A 16,077-nucleotide genomic window follows, 5' to 3' on the forward strand; every position below is an offset into this window, starting at 1 on the left:
ATGAAACTTTGGTTCTCTTTTGGTTTAAGGAAGATGCTTGACACTTTGGTAACTGTTCCTGTGTTCTAATCATTCCCTTAGGCAAGAGGAACTCGTTTCTTATAAGAAAGCCTTAGACACTATTATGGACTGAGTGTTTATGTCCCCCCCAAAATGCATATGCTGAATGCCTAACCCTCAATGTGACCGTATTTGGAGAAAGGGCTTTTATGGAAGTAATTAAGATTAAATGACATCATAAATGTAGGGCGTTGATCTAAAAGCAATAGAGTCCTTATAAGCAGAAACCCTAGAGTTCAGCTCATTCTGTCATGCGTGGACATAGTGAGAAGTTGGCTGTCTGCTTTCACAGGAACCAAAACAGCTGGCACCTCAGTTTTGAACTTCCCAGCCTCCAAAACTGAGAAAATAAATTTCTGTTATTTAAGCTCCCAGTCCACAGTGTTTTGTTATGACAACCCTAGCAGACTAACACAGATACCAAATTAAAAAGAAAATATCCTACAGGTTGAATGAGAACCATAGAACAGAAGAATATCTGCAACTTAAAATCTACAATGGAACTTGCTTGTGTAATTTTTTCAGTTGGACTCCATGCAAGAGTCCAGTTAAAGATCCTACAGAACCATGACATGGCAAAAGGATGACCTGACTTCTTTTAATTGTCTTACATGTTTAACTTATTTTAATAAGAGACTTTCCTGCAACAACAAGAATAAAATACCTAGGAATAAAATTAACCGAAGAGGTAAAAGACCTCAATAGCAAAAACAAACAAACAAAAATTCCAATTAAAAAATGAAGACATACAAATGGCCAACGGGTGCGTGAAAAGATGCTCAGCATCAGTAATCATCAGGAAAATACAAATTAAAACCACAATGAGATATCACCTCACACCAGTCAGAATGGCTATTTATCAAAAAGACAAGAAATAACAAGTGTTGTCAAAGATATGGAGAGAACCCTTGTGCACTGTTGGTGGGAATGTAAATAGGTGCAGCCTCTGTGAAAACCAGTATGGAGGTTCCTCAAAAAATTAAAAATAGAACTACCATATGATCTAGCAACTCCACTTCTGGGTATTTCCTCAAAGAAAATGAAAACAGTTACTCAAAAGGATATATGTATCTCCATATTCATTGCAGCATTATTTACAAGAGCCAATATATGGAAGCAACCTAAGTGTCTATTGATGAATGAATGGATGAAGAAAGTGTGGCGCATATCTATATATATATACATACTATATATACTATTCAGCCATTAAAAGAATAAAATCTTGCCATTTACAACAATAAGGATGGACCTTGAGGACATTATGCTAGTGGAATAAATCAAACAGAGAAAGACAAATACCAGATGAACTCACTTATATGTGGAATTAAAAAAAAAAAAATTGAACTCCTAGATACAGAGAACAAACTGGTGGTTATCAGAGGCAGGGGGTGTGGGTATGCAAAATGGGTGAAGGGCATCAAAAGGTACAAACTTCTAGTTATAAAATAAATAAATCACGGGGATATAATGTACAATTTGGTAACTACAGTTAATAATACTATACTGTATATTTGAAAGTTGCTAAAAGGGCAATCTTAAAAGTTCTCATCATAAAAAAATTATAACTATGGTGACAAATATTAATTGGACTTATTGTGGTGTCTATTTCACTGCATATATACATGTATCAAATCGTGTACATCTGAAATTAATATAATGTTACATGTCAATTCTATTTTGCTAAAAAATAAATTTTTAAGTTAAAAAAAAAAAGAATTTCCCACAGAACAAAAAGTCTGGCTCATCTGTATGTTTACATTATTTGGCATTCACAGGTCAGTACCTAAAGCTACAGTGGAACCCCCAGTGCTCCACAGAAATCCTAATGTGTCAAAGACAGTTAGTGCTCATCAAATATTCCACAAACTCCCCTATATTTCACAGTACGTCTGGGGTCATATAACTAATTCTAGCCCAAGGACTCTGAGTGGAAATGCATGTCACTCCCAGGCCAAGGCCACTGAGAGCCAATGCACCTCTACCATCTCCGTTTTCCCGCCCATACCCAACACAGAAACCACATGTTCCAAATTCTATAGCGGCAAAATGGAATAGGTAATAAGAAGAAATAAGCACTCATTTGGTAAGCCCCTGAAATGTCAAGGTTTTATTTGTTGTGGCAGCTAAGAGTAATTACCCTAACATATCCTGGAACTCTGATTCTGCAGATTTTATTACTTCAGTGCTATTTGAAACTTGAACGTAGACTTAAACCTACCTGTCAAGTTGCGACAGACCATCAGTAATTGAACACGGAGGTAACTGGGTAGATCAAGCATCAGTGTCTCCATAGGAACCACTTACTAAACTTCTTTTCTGTTCCTTGGTCTGAGCTACATGATGTGGAGAAAGAACAAGGAAAAAAGACACAGTTTAGGCTCTCACAATGCTTCCGGTATTGTAACCAGCAAGGTTTTAGACTCCTGCCTCTCCTAACCAGGATACTAGAGCTCCTTTGTTTAAGGAATTACATAATTATGCCACACTGAGATTTTATACATACCTAGAATGATGATCACATGAACCAAGGAAATAAGAAATGAGGATTTAATTGATGTCATGGGATTCAACTGCAATTATAGCAATAAAAATCATAATTTGGTTTATAGTAACTTTCTCTACCATATCCCTGCCAAAGTGCTTAGGGCTTATAAGGGTAATTAAATATAATCAAAGAAAATAATGCTAATTAAAACCATAAGCTAGAACTATGGTGATGGTTAGATTAATGGACATCTTAGCTAATGGCACATTCCCTTATCTTATTCCAAAAGACCAAGCAAGGAACCTTCTTTTGTCATTCATCTTCTTTTTACTAATGGAGAAACCGAAGGACATGGAGGCTGTCTGGATGGAAAACATGGAAGACAGACCAGACAGAAACCCATGTGGAACACAGAGTTTATTTATGGGTCCATGATCCCTCACACCCCCATGATCTTTGCCTTAGTCCCTCTCCACTGCCATTCTCAGATGTCACTTTCCAGTTCTTGGAAGATAAAAAGTTTATTTTTGTTGTTTTGGTTTTGCCTCTTTTGTGTCCACGGTGTCTACCTGATGCCTTTAAGTGACTAGAAAAACCAGGAGTACTGCCTGGTTCTCCTGTGACCCTCCTCTACTGGTTTATTCCAGTGTCTACTTTTGAAAGGAGAAGAGAGAGAGAGAAAGAGAACAATTTACTTAATGGACCATCCCCCTCTAAGGCCCAATAGAATCCTAATCATCAAAGCCTGATACAGCAACCTGTCAAGAGTATGAACTGACTGGCTTATAGTAGGTCAACTTTCTCTACTGGAACCTCCCTTTGCTCAAAATAACTTCTCTTATATTGTCAATTGCTTCTTCTAGCTACTTTTAAAAAGCATTACAATTGCTTCCTCTGAATGTCTCAGGACAGAAAAAAAAATCTCATTAAATAATGTTGTATTAAGAAAAAAAAGAAAAACAAAAATATTGAGCACTTCCTACACAATGGGTCAAACACAGTTTTATTTGTTATTATGTGAGTTTACTCAACTAATTAACTCACAAAAAATGATGAAGTATAAATATAGGTGTGACATTTGTTCAAATATAGCACTCACTAAAAGTCATCAGCATGTGACATTAACACTAAAACATTACAATTTTTATAAAGTCCTCCCCTGAGAAGATTCAGTTCTTCAATCTTCTTTATGAAGTCCCAAAATACCGTGAATCTTACACTGACTGAGGGTGTTTCTCCATTTGCATTATTCCAAAATATGCCAGAAGGAATCAACATGCCCCATAATATGAAGGAAGCTTATTTTGCAGGGTGTTTTCCCCACATAATCAGAAAATAACTTATATTCATCCACTATTCTACAGTGAATTACATTGAGGCAGATTGAAAAAAACATGGAACTGAGAAGTATCTACACGCTGAACCTGGCTTTGTGCTTGAGTCAGCTGTGACACTTGAGGAAGTCACTTTACCTCTGCTCTGACCCACTTCCTCATCTACCAAGTGAGAAGCACATTTCCATATTATCTGTTTTGACTAAAAAAGCTAATTTAAGATACACACTATTAAGATACATCCATTTAAGATTATTTGCCATTTCTTCCTACATCTCCCTGTTTCCATCATTCACTAATCAATGATCAGTCACCTACTGAATGTCAGACCCTATGAGGAACTACATGGCTCTACAGTGTTTTGGGGATACAATATATAACATTATCTTGTCTACAAGACCATAATTGGGTAGGGGGGAAGCAGTCATGTAAACAAGTAACTCTAATGCAGTGTTACTGCTACAAAAGCGGGAGGGGCCAAGTGCTGCAGGAGAACGAACAGGAGTTAGAGTGGCCAGACAAGGCTCCAGAGAAGATGTGACATATGACTAGTGCCTTGAAAATGAATATCTCATATTTTTCTATAAACTCTCTCTCCCCACGTAGCACTACTCTAATGGATATCTGGTCTACTTTCATGATACATTAAAAACCAGTGCTTCACCCAATTTGACCATGGCCCTAAGTAAAATTTCTTCTGACGATACCAGCAACCCCGTTGCCAAAACCAAATCCATATTTCATCTCTTTTGGTGTGACAATGGATCCAACCATTACAATGGAATATGGAAGTGGCTTGAAGATATAAACAGAGTCAACTGAAGTCATCCAAAGAGCCCACATTGCCTTTTATCATAAAAAAAAAAAACATTTAACTCCATTTTTAGGAGCCTGTAGATGCCCATAGATGCTTTTACAGCTTTCTCTAGTTTGTATACCCAAACTCCTGTGTAAAGAATTCCAGCCAAAGAATTAAGCTTCAATTTCTCTTTGGGGATATTCTCAACCTATAAGGACATATACTAACACATATGTGACATGGTGGCTCAAGCATCTCTATTAGGCAATCCACAGTGCACACTCCAACCAGCCCCTATCGTACACTCATAGCAACACATTCAAACCAAGCCAAGTAACCTGTTTCTTCCTATCAACAACTGCATCCGGGTAGTATCGGTGAGGAAAGATTCACACGTAGCTGTGGCAATATGCCAAAGTGAATGGAGTAAAATCATAAAGACATGTGCACCGCGGGACTCTGTAGGGGGAATCTTAAATAGAATAAAAATTATCCTTTTGATATTAAAAATAAGTCCTCAGGGACACCTGGGTGGCTCAGTCGGTTAAGCATATGACTCCTGGCTTCAGCTCAGGTCATGATCTTGGGGTGGTGAGATCGATCCCCACGTCAGGCTCCATGCTGAGTGTGGAGCCTGCTTGGGATTTCCCCCCCACCCTGCCCTCAAAATAAATATATAAATAAATAAGTCCTCAAATCTGACAAGAGTTCATTAAAAGGGGAAATACTGATGCACTATTATCAAGGCTGTGGGAGATTACAATCTTTGGGGAAGGAATTTATTCACATGTATCAAGAACTTGAAAATGCTCATACTCCTGGCCACAGCTACTAGAACATAATGCTATTTATAGAAAATTCTTTATGCATGAAGATGATCATCACAGGATTATTTACAGTAATAAAAAAGTATAATCCAAAAGTTCAACAAGACAATGATTTATTAAAATTATTATATACCTATATATTAGTATACAATAGAACTTAACAAAAGGTTTATAAACCCTTGAAAATACTTAATTTAAAATATTAAGAAATAAATCGAATTATAAAATTGAGTGAACAGTTGAATTTTGGATCACAATTCTGCTTTAAAAATGCACAGATACAAGAAATTCACCAAAAAACTCCCAGTGATGGGCTTTGAGCGAATAGTTGACAGACATTTTACTTTTTCACATTTTCCATGTTTTCTTTAATAAGGTTCAGGGAATAAATTAAGTGCATTAAATACAATAACTCAAAATAGCCCTGTTTAGGTATGGTGTTAGATATTCATATCCACAGACAGCCAGACAGATCAATGACCAACATGAGCCAACACAAAATTCAAAAGAATGTCAGTGAACTGAAAAGCTAAGGGAGGCACAGTAATATAAAACAGGAAAGTCAGGGGCGCCTGGGTGGCTCAGCTGTTAAGCATCTGCCTTCAGCTCAGGTCATGATCCCAGGGTCCTGGGATCGAGCCCCACATCGGGCTCCCTGCTCAGCGGGAAGCCTGCTTCTCCCTCTCTCACTCTCCCTGCTTGTGTTCCCTCTCTCGCTGTGTCTCTTTCTGTCAAATAAATGAATAAAATCTTTAAATAAATAAATAAATAAATAAAACAGGAAAGTCAGATTCCCAGAACTTATGAGTAATAAGAAGATAAATGCAGAGAAAATTTGCTATTAGAAATGCATCCGATTTTCCAAATAATCTGCAAGACAGATGAATTCAGAATGTCTCTGTTAATGAAGTTTAATTTGACCAAAAGACTAAAGCAATTAATTCAACAAATCTTGACTAGAACCTGTTGTATGCCAGGTACTTGTCCATGTGTCTGGGACACAAAGAGAAATATGACCTGGTCCCTGCCTTCAAGACGCTTACCAGAGTATGGTTCAGTGCTATAGCTTTTATTATATTTGGATTTCATTAATGCAGGTACCTTCCCCAAAATTGCCTAAAGATAAGACATTTTTACATATTTCATTTGGACTAGTGGGAAGGAAGGAAGATTAAATTCCAAACAACTGACTGATGAAAGAGATTAAAATTTGGAGTTGGGAAAATCAAGTTAAGAGTTCAATAATTCATGTTGAGATTCCACAGCTGCTAACCCCAGAAGAGGCCGGAGGAAGAAGTCAGCTTACCAGAAGTGAGTCAGTTGGCCGAAACCATTTGTGGAGTGCCCACAGCAGCCTCAAGCAGTATAAAAATACTGTGAAATGGTGCCCAAAAAAACAGACCATTGACCTCTTCCACAAGAAGCTTCCACACTGATTTGGGAAATAAAACACACAAAAGCAAAAGTCAAAGAAAATGTTTATAAATTTTGTTTGTCGATATGTCCAAATGGAAAAATAGGGCATAGAAGTAAAGAGGGCACCACACAGAACAGGGACCATAATCTAGGGTGTGAATCATAGAACGGTGTATTTGAAGCTGCGTTCTGAAGGTCATGCGTGACAGTGACAGAGAAAAGAGAAAGGAATGGTGCACTCGAATGTAAGGAGAACAAAGGAGTGACAAGTGGAATAAGGCCTGGAGGTCAAGTTTGGCTTGGCTCTAGCCCAGTAATTCCCATCTCTAATTGCACCTGGAAACTTTTTAAACACACCCATACCTGGAGTTCTAACGTCACTGATCCAGGTAGGGCCCAGGCATTAATGTTTTTAAGAAAATGCCCCATGTGGTTCTGGTGTTCAGCCAACGTTGATTATCCCTGAGAGGGACCCTGTAACTCAATAAGGAAAGATGACGTACTTGAAATGGGAAACAGATATCTGCAACTTAGTTAAAAGACAGCTTTAAATTCCATAATCAATTTGGCACATTAGACTATGAACTTCTTGGAAGCAGAGATCATGTCTTTATCCATTTTTGCATAAACATAATATTAAGTTAATATTTTCGAATGAACGTTGAATAAAAGAATGAATCATTACTGTAGGCACTTCAGCTAATAAATAAGGTGGTAACAATGTTTAAGGGAGATTGCTTCAATATTATAACAGAAGGAAGGAGAGACAGAGAGCAGCTAACCTCTACTGAGTGGTCCCTAGGCACCAGCAGCTTTATATGCAGTGTGTCATTTCATATGCAGAACCAGTTTATTAAATGGACAGGATTATCCCAAATTAGGGAATGGAGGCCCAAGGTGGCTCAGTGTTGATGAGCAGCAAACCTGGAATCCGGCTTTGCAAAAATGACATAGTAGTTCTTGGTGGATGCTTACATGTATATGAGCAGTATATGAATAGTCTACAGTATACAAACCAACACACTCACATTTCTGAACAGAATTTCAGCTTTTGACTTATTCTAACGATGCAGGGATGGCATGTGATTTAATTAAGGTATTTACCTAACTACAAGATTAGACCTCTTAACAGTAATCAGACAGGTGGGTCAACATCTGGTGTTTCTGGAAAATAATTTCTATTGCTCTGTCTCTTCCCACATAAGATTTTATTAGAAATGTAATAGAAAAGAAAACATGCCCCGGTGCACTTTGTTTTGAAACAGGAAATATAATTGCTTTATAATTTAGGGGAAATAGTTCACCATCCATGGCTTCTCTGTTCACATTTAAGGAAAGTTTTTCCTTTCATTCTTTCAGAGCTTGTCTGAAAAGAAATGTCTCCACTCCACTTGATGCCATGTGTGATCTAGAATAGCAGGACTATATGTCAGTAGAAGTAAGAAATCAATAAACTGAAGAGGGTTTCTCATACTCATGGTTAAACGTTGTGATTGAGGGGTACCTTGGTGGCTCAGTCTAAGCATCTGCCTTCGGCTCAGGTCATGATCTCAGGGTCCTGGGATCAAGCCCTGCAGAGCAGGGAGCCTGCTTCACCCTCTCCCTCTGCCCCTCCTCTGCACTTGTGTGCGCTCTCTCTCTCTCTCTCTCTAATAAATAAGTAAAATCTTTTTTAAAGAGAGTTGTGATTGACATTAAAAGAATGCTCTGGATGACTTTATACTGGGAACTACAAGAGAACTAGACATTCAAAAAGGTAAATTTGTTTAAAAAGTAAAATGGAGGACATTTTAGGTAGCATCTCTCTGCTCAAGGATATGTAGAGGTCCTCAGTTACCAAAAGAAAAAGTAAGCCTTCTTGAGAAGATAAATGGGAAACCATCCTATTGGCATCCAGCAGTATCAATATAAACCTAAACACATTAATTGCTTTCTGATTTTTTGGGAAACCAGAAACTAGATCTTTTGAGAAGCTCTGTGTTTGGGTATAACCAAAGCTGATCTACCTGAACAACAATTTGCAATATATTGCCAACTGGAAACACAGCTGAATTTTTCTTCTGTCCTTAAAACACTTCAACTTTGTAACCTCAAAAATCATAACCTTTACACATTTCCCATTCGACCTCCTTTTCATATTAATGAACTTATCACTTGAAAACCTTGAATTCCCTGTTAGAATTTTAGGCTCGAGCTCAGCAACTATATTCTCTGAAATATTCATTCATTTATTAATGAAGTTTGCTCATATTTTTAAATATCAAGCTTTTAATGTCCCTCTTTCTGGTCTATTCCTCCTCCCTCAGATCCATGTACAACTCCATCATAAACAGCATCATTTATTTTTAATTGGCATCAAAGCTTCAATGTTCTAATTGGGAGATTTCATTTGGCTTGGACTGTGCACTGAGGATACTCGACAAAGCTCTTGTGACAGTCTCTGAATTGCTCTGGAAGTAAGAAAATAGCATTATCTAGAAATTACCGTGAGCTATCTTTAGGACTAGCTTACTGCCCTCTTGCAAGGAAGCTATTCTCTGGATCTCCTGAATTACCTGGAAAGATAGTTTGCGAAGGTGGAAGGGTCTTTCTAATTTATCAGATGTAGGACTGGAGCTTCTCCATCAGCCAAGCGGCTCTGAAAAAGCTAGAGGCCTTCCTTGGGCAGGGCTGTCTGGAGGAGACACAGAAATCTTCCTTGTTAGGGACACAGCCTGTCACCTTTTACAGTAGCTACAAATTCCATTTATTCCCATATTCACTCGCTACATTTCTCATCACTGTACATGAGCTATCTTATTCTGCATCTCAAAGTGAAAGAAAAGGGAAGTGAACAATGATAAAATAGTCGAAGATTACATAATCAAAGGCAAAACTCAAACCATAAAACAAGTTGCTGCAGTAAAACCACCAAACCCCAGCTGGATGAAAACACTACCAAGAGAGGTGAACTAAGTTTGGTTCATTGAAAGGAAAGTATTTTTGGAAGGGAGGCCAGGCCAGAAGGCATCTCACGTGAGGGTCCCAGTGGTCACACACCCTTAATCCTCAGAAGAGGCAGAGCAGAGCTCCTGCCACCAGCAGCCCATAGTAGGCAAAGCTCTTTGCCTAGCATACGGGCCGATCTTCCTTTCCCAATCAGCTGTGCACACGTGATGTTCTTCCTTCCTTAAATTACTACTTTGCAGAGACTGGGTCTTTAGTCATCTTCCCTTCCCTGCAATACAGTGCTTTGCAACAAATGCTTGTCGAATTAAAAAATTCTAAATGGAAGCTGTGCTGTTAATACAGGTCTTTTAATTACAAATGCACCAATGGGAAGATCTATATCTCAAATACACAGCCTTTCCTTCTTACTCTGATACAAAAAAAAAAAAGAGGGGCAAAGGGGCATTTAGTAATTACACAACACCAAAAAAATTACTTTAATTTAGATACATACAAATATTAACACCTTTCATATTTCAAAGCTCTGGTTATATTTTCTATTCCAGCACTGAATGACAGCAAAAGGCTTTCCTTTCATTGTTTAACCAAACCAGGCTGAGAAAAAACTGAACACATTTCCTATAGCATCTTCAATCAATAGTCTTCATGGCTACAGAATTTTCTCTAAATTCATTTCCCTACTCTCAAAACAGAAAGCAAGGGAGTTAGAAGAATTTTTCAGGTAAAAATATCAGCCCTGATGTTCTCTTTTCATCAAGTTTAAGTACAAGAAGTAAGGGGAAAGTATTTCTACATACAAACTTCTGTCCCCACTTCCCTTTGTGTGCGAAACAATTCTCTAAACACAGTAGCGGTAATAACAACAATCTAGAATCCTGACTTTATTCACAGCTCTACACACACTATCTCCACCCAACTTCCACGGCAGCCTATGAAATCAGTATCGTTGTTGTCCCCATTTTACAGATAGACAAACTAAGGCTTAAAGAAGTAAAGTAACTGGCTTAAAGTTTCTTTGGGTAACTTTTTTCTTTCTTATAGGAAAAGGGAAAAGGGGGACTTGTCCAAGCTCTTACACCATAAGAATAGAAGAGAGAGGACTGAATTCTTTAAAATTTTGAGGGAAATGAAGCTGAAAAAATAAATTTACATGGAGCATGGGTGATGAGATCAGATTCCTTTCTCTTATCCCAGTTGAAAGGTATTGGCTCCTTTTCTCAAAAGGAACAGAAAGAAATTCCCCATGTGATAGTAAAGGGAGTCCAAGTTTTCACTGACTAGCCATGTGGTTTTGGGCAAGATCCTCAACTTTCTTAGGCCTTGGCTTCCTTATCTCTGATATGGAAATGAGAAAGACTTGTCTCTTGTAGTTCTAAGGGTTAAATGAGATGAACTATGAAAGGCCCCGAGTATACAGTAGTCACTCAAGAAAGAAACTTACACTAAGTTCTTACTGGAAGACAGAGAGACCCAGGGTTCAGGAACTAGAGATCAGAAGTCTGTAGCCTTAGAATAAGTGTCTCCATATTGAGAAGCTACTGTCCTCTGTCAGCAGCAGAAGGGGATCATATCTGGAACCCACTTTCCTCCACCCCTACTCTGCCCTCAGGAACACTGGCCTCCACCTGGCTCTTAGGACAGGTCACCCGATCCCAAGGAGGCCTCCCTTTCACTCTATTCACAGCTATAAGAATTTATTATACAAAGCAAGGTGCATCAAAAATTCAGTGTCTGAATAGCTCTGTATTCTAAGGGCTGGAGTCTAGACCTTCCCCCTTAAAACTTCCTCACCCCAACCCTTGCTAAGCCTCAGCTTATGACCACAAAGCGATATGCAAACATGCTGAAGCCATCTCCCCTTATCTAACTTTATAAGGCAGGTATGAACAGGAAGGCACATGGGGAATGATTCGATTTATGTCACTGCAAATCCCTTTATTGCTGAGGAAAGCCTATTATTATCAGTTATGTAAATTTTCTAAGCCAATAAAAAAATTAAACTGAAAGGTTCCACAAAGCCACTCTCAACAAGGTTCACTCCTACCAACTATTATATAGCTCAGTATCTAATGATTCCTATCTTCGGGCCTTGGTTCCAACATTTCCTCTAGATAATATAGTTTAGTTCTGTACTAGAGTTCTTTCTCAATGATCAAATTTAGCGTCTTTGGGACACATGATTTAAAATAATTACTATAAATATTTCCAGGTCTTTGATTCACCTTTCACAGAGATGTTACAAGAACCCAAACATGAAGAACTTTTTTGGATATATCAGCATAAATAAGATCAACAACTAGGAACGCCATGAAACCCTCTCATTCAGTTTGTATAGTTTCTAACATCAATTCCACAAGGAAGTGAGTTAGGAATGTCATTTATGATACAACCACACATGGGGAAAAATGTAAAAGACCATTAATAGGGGAAAAAAAATCTAACATTTTTAAATGGTTATTTTTGTGTGGTGAAATATAAGTAATTGCTCCCTCTTTCTGCTCTTGTTATTCTCTATATTTTAAATACAATTTTAAATATAGTTTTAAAAATAGAGAAAAATCCATATTTCATAAAATCTAAGATACCATCAATTTTCTATTTGCTTTTTTTGGTCAGCTTTAGTAATGTACAATTTACATACAAAAATACCAATATTAAGCACACAATTCAATGAGCTTTGACAAATGGATTTAGTTGTGTGACCACCACCAACATCATGAAAAAGAACATGATGTTAATATTTTCCACATAACATTGACTTCTATGTCAACAGTGGTATTACTGAGACAGCCTTTTATTTTGGAAGTATGCACCATCGTTGCTTCTGAGATTCTTCTTCAAGCCACTAACAATGTTCTGTTAATTTTGATGCTGACACTTGATCTTACCAGACTGAATTCCTTATCAGAAAAAAAAATCCCTATTCCTTCCTTAAACGGTTTATAGACTGAAATGTGAAGGGTTTCAGTTGTCCAGTCATGTCACCAGCAATGACAACCACAGTTGCACATGGCCAGGCACTGACAATGAATTAGGGGCCCAAAAAGTAGTTATTGTAAAATATCATCAATTGTAAGATATACCCCCAGTTTCAGAGATGTAAGAAGATGTAAATAGGTACATCTAAGAAATATGAAATACAGTATAAAATAAGCATACTTTGTAAAAGTGGTCTTCTTTGTCTTAGATCTGTGTATTTCAACACAGAAAATACACAGATAAAAGCTGAACATCTATCATTCTTAAACTGCATCATGCAATTTAGCAACCAATGAATCATAGTCTTAAAATATGCTCCAAAGGCAGTAATTTCTCTGACATTGGCCACAGCAACATTTTTCCAGGTATGTCTCCTGAGGCAAAGGAAATGAAAGCAAAAATAAACTATTGGGACTACATCAAAATAAAAAGCTTCTGCAACAAAACTAAAGGACAGCCTACTGAGTGGGAGAAGATATTTGCAAATGATATCCAATAAAGGGTTAGTATCCAAAATATATAAAGAATTTATATAGCTCAGCACCAACCCCCCCCCCAAATAATCCAGTTAAAAATGGGCAGAAGTGGGGCACCTGGGTGGCTCAGTCAGTTAAGCGTCTGACTCTTGATTTCAGCTCAGGTCATGATCTCAGGGTTGTGAGATCAAGACCCACGTCGGACTCTGCGCTAGGTGTGGAGCCTGCTTAAGATTCTCTCTCTCCCTCTCCCTCTGCCTCTCTCTCTAAAAAAATAAGAAAAGAAAAAAGGCAGAAGATATGAATAGACATTCTTCAAAGAAGACATCCAGATGGCCACAGACATGAAAAGATGCTCAACATCACTCATCATCAGGGAAATGCAAATCAAAACTACAATGAAATATCACCTCACACCTACCAGAATAGCTAAAACCAAAAACACAAGAAACAAGTGTTGGCAAGGATGTGGAGAAAAAGGAACCCTCATGCATTATTGGTGGGAATGCAAACTAGCTCAGTCACTGTGGGAAACAGTATAGAGGCTCCTCAAAAAATTAATTTTTTATGATCCAGTAATTACACTATTGGGTATTTACCCAGAGAATACAAAACATTAATTTGAAGGAATATATACACCCCTATGTTTACTGCAGCATTACTTACAAGACCCAAACTATGGAAACAGCCCAAGTGTCCACTGACAGACGAATGGATAAAGAAGACATGGTGTGTATATATATATATATGATGGAATACTATTCAGCCATAAAAGAGAATGAAGTCTTGCCATTTCCAACAGCATGAATAGAGCTAGAGAGTATAATGCTAAGCGAAATAGGTCAGTCAGACAAATACCATATGATTTCACACATATGTGGAATTTAAGAAACAAAACAAACAAGCAAAGGAAAAACAAAAAGAGAAAGAGAAACCAAGAAACAGACTCTTATCTACTGAGAACAAACAGAGGGTTACCAGAGGGGAGGCAGGGAGAGGGGATGGGTAAAATAGGTGAAGGGGATTAAGAGTACATTTATCATGGTGAGCACTGAGTAACGTATAGAATTGCTGAATCACTGCACCTGAAATAAAAAAACTTAAAAGTGGTGCCTGGGTGGCTCAGTCAGTTAGGCATCTGAGTTGACCTCAGGTCATGATCTCAGGGTCCTAGGATTGGGCCCTGCATTGGGCTCTGCACTCAGTGGGGAGTCTGCTTGTCCCTCTGCCCCTCCCTCTGCTTGTGCTCTCTCTCTCTTTCTCAGGTAAATAAATAAAATCTTTTAAAAATTTTTTTAACTAAAATAAATTAAAAACTTAATAAAGAAAAAATATGCTCCAATGGTTTGTAAGTTAGTATTCTCTCCCCAAGTAGACTACAAGTCTCTCTCTCTTAGGAACTTTACCTTCAATTCCTCTCATATTGTTTATAGCATTGCTTTTTACATTTTGTGTAATGACTCATTAGACAGTCATGATATCATTTTAAAGGGTCATGACCAGCACTTTTTAAACAAAACAGAATAAAATAAAAAACATAAAAGTGCAATACATAGTAAAAGTAAGAACCATTTCATAATACTTTGGGGTTTTTTCAATTATATTTACATATATGTATACTGTGATATCAAATGTATTTCTTACAGTATGCTATAATCAAAAATGTTTGAAAATATTACTATAATAGCATAAGAAACATTCAGTAATATTGACTAATTGATTTTTGCAGACTGAAGCCAATTTTAAACTTTTTTAAGTGGTCCAAAATTACGGTTTCTTTAAAAGCTATTATCAGGTTGGTATACTCTTACCTTCTTTCAGTGAGGACAATATTAGAAAAAAAAAACCTTGCAATCTCTGTTTATCTGGATGATTACAATATCACAACATATTTCTGTTGTGATAAATCTAACATACTTTTTTTTCTAAAGAGGAAGGGTCTCAATTCCCAACTTCCAAATGAGAAAGTCAGAGTTTGACCATCTGGACTGGACCCAGACTTCTGAATCCTGAAGAGGCAATTATTTAGCACTCTTTCACACTGAGATTCTTTAAAGAAATATTCAACGTTTATTGGAAGGAAAGCACTCTCCTCAGCTCTACGATCAGCAAGTCTGGCCCCAAATCTACAAACTCAAACCAATGACACAAACCCCGATTCATCCTCCCTTGAAAGCAGTTTCAGTCAGAACTATTTATTTGAGTTTCCCAAACACACCACTTGAGGGGACCTCAACCTCTCATGCCCATGACTTAGTACAATATTTCTTCCAACAAAGTCAGTAGTCTTTCAGGGAAGAGTTCTGGTATATATCTTTTCTTCCCTGTTACCTTCTGTTATGTTCTCAGTAATGTACAGCTCCCAGGTAAACTGACTTTCTCCAGAGCTGCCAGGCTAACCTACCTCTCACTCCTCTTAATCTAGCTCTGGCTATAACAGGAAAATCTCTGCCTGGTCGTGTCACGACAACAAACAGCCTTCAGCATTTTTTTAAACCCACTGAGCTTCATTTTCTTCATCTGTGGACAAAATGAGCTCTCTGCCTTTATGTGATCTAATGCTCTATTCTCCATGGTTTCCTATCTTTGATGAGTTTTCATATCTGCTCCAAAGAATGGGGGTTATAAAAGATGGGAGTATGAACCTCACAGCCATGCCCCCTTTTTAGCTGCAAAAATTCTACTATAATCAGTTTTCTTTGCTAAATCTAAGTAAGGGTTTATTTGAACAAATGACCCCCTGGACAAAATA

At 37.7% G+C, this 16,077-nt stretch overlaps 1 long non-coding RNA gene across 2 annotated transcripts in view; it reads right to left on the reverse strand.

Moving 5' to 3' along the window:
- Positions 1–16,077, reverse strand: part of LOC118520425 (uncharacterized) — a 104,041-nt gene that overhangs the window by 57,744 nt on the left and 30,220 nt on the right. For both annotated transcript variants that reach the window (XR_013445534.1, XR_013445535.1), the window contains exon 2: positions 2,279–2,393. This is a non-coding gene — a long non-coding RNA (uncharacterized LOC118520425). The remainder of the gene's footprint in view (positions 1–2,278; positions 2,394–16,077) is intronic.

Source organism: Halichoerus grypus, chromosome 2 (genome assembly GCF_964656455.1).
Source record: "Halichoerus grypus chromosome 2, mHalGry1.hap1.1, whole genome shotgun sequence".
NCBI lineage: Eukaryota > Metazoa > Chordata > Mammalia > Carnivora > Phocidae > Halichoerus > Halichoerus grypus.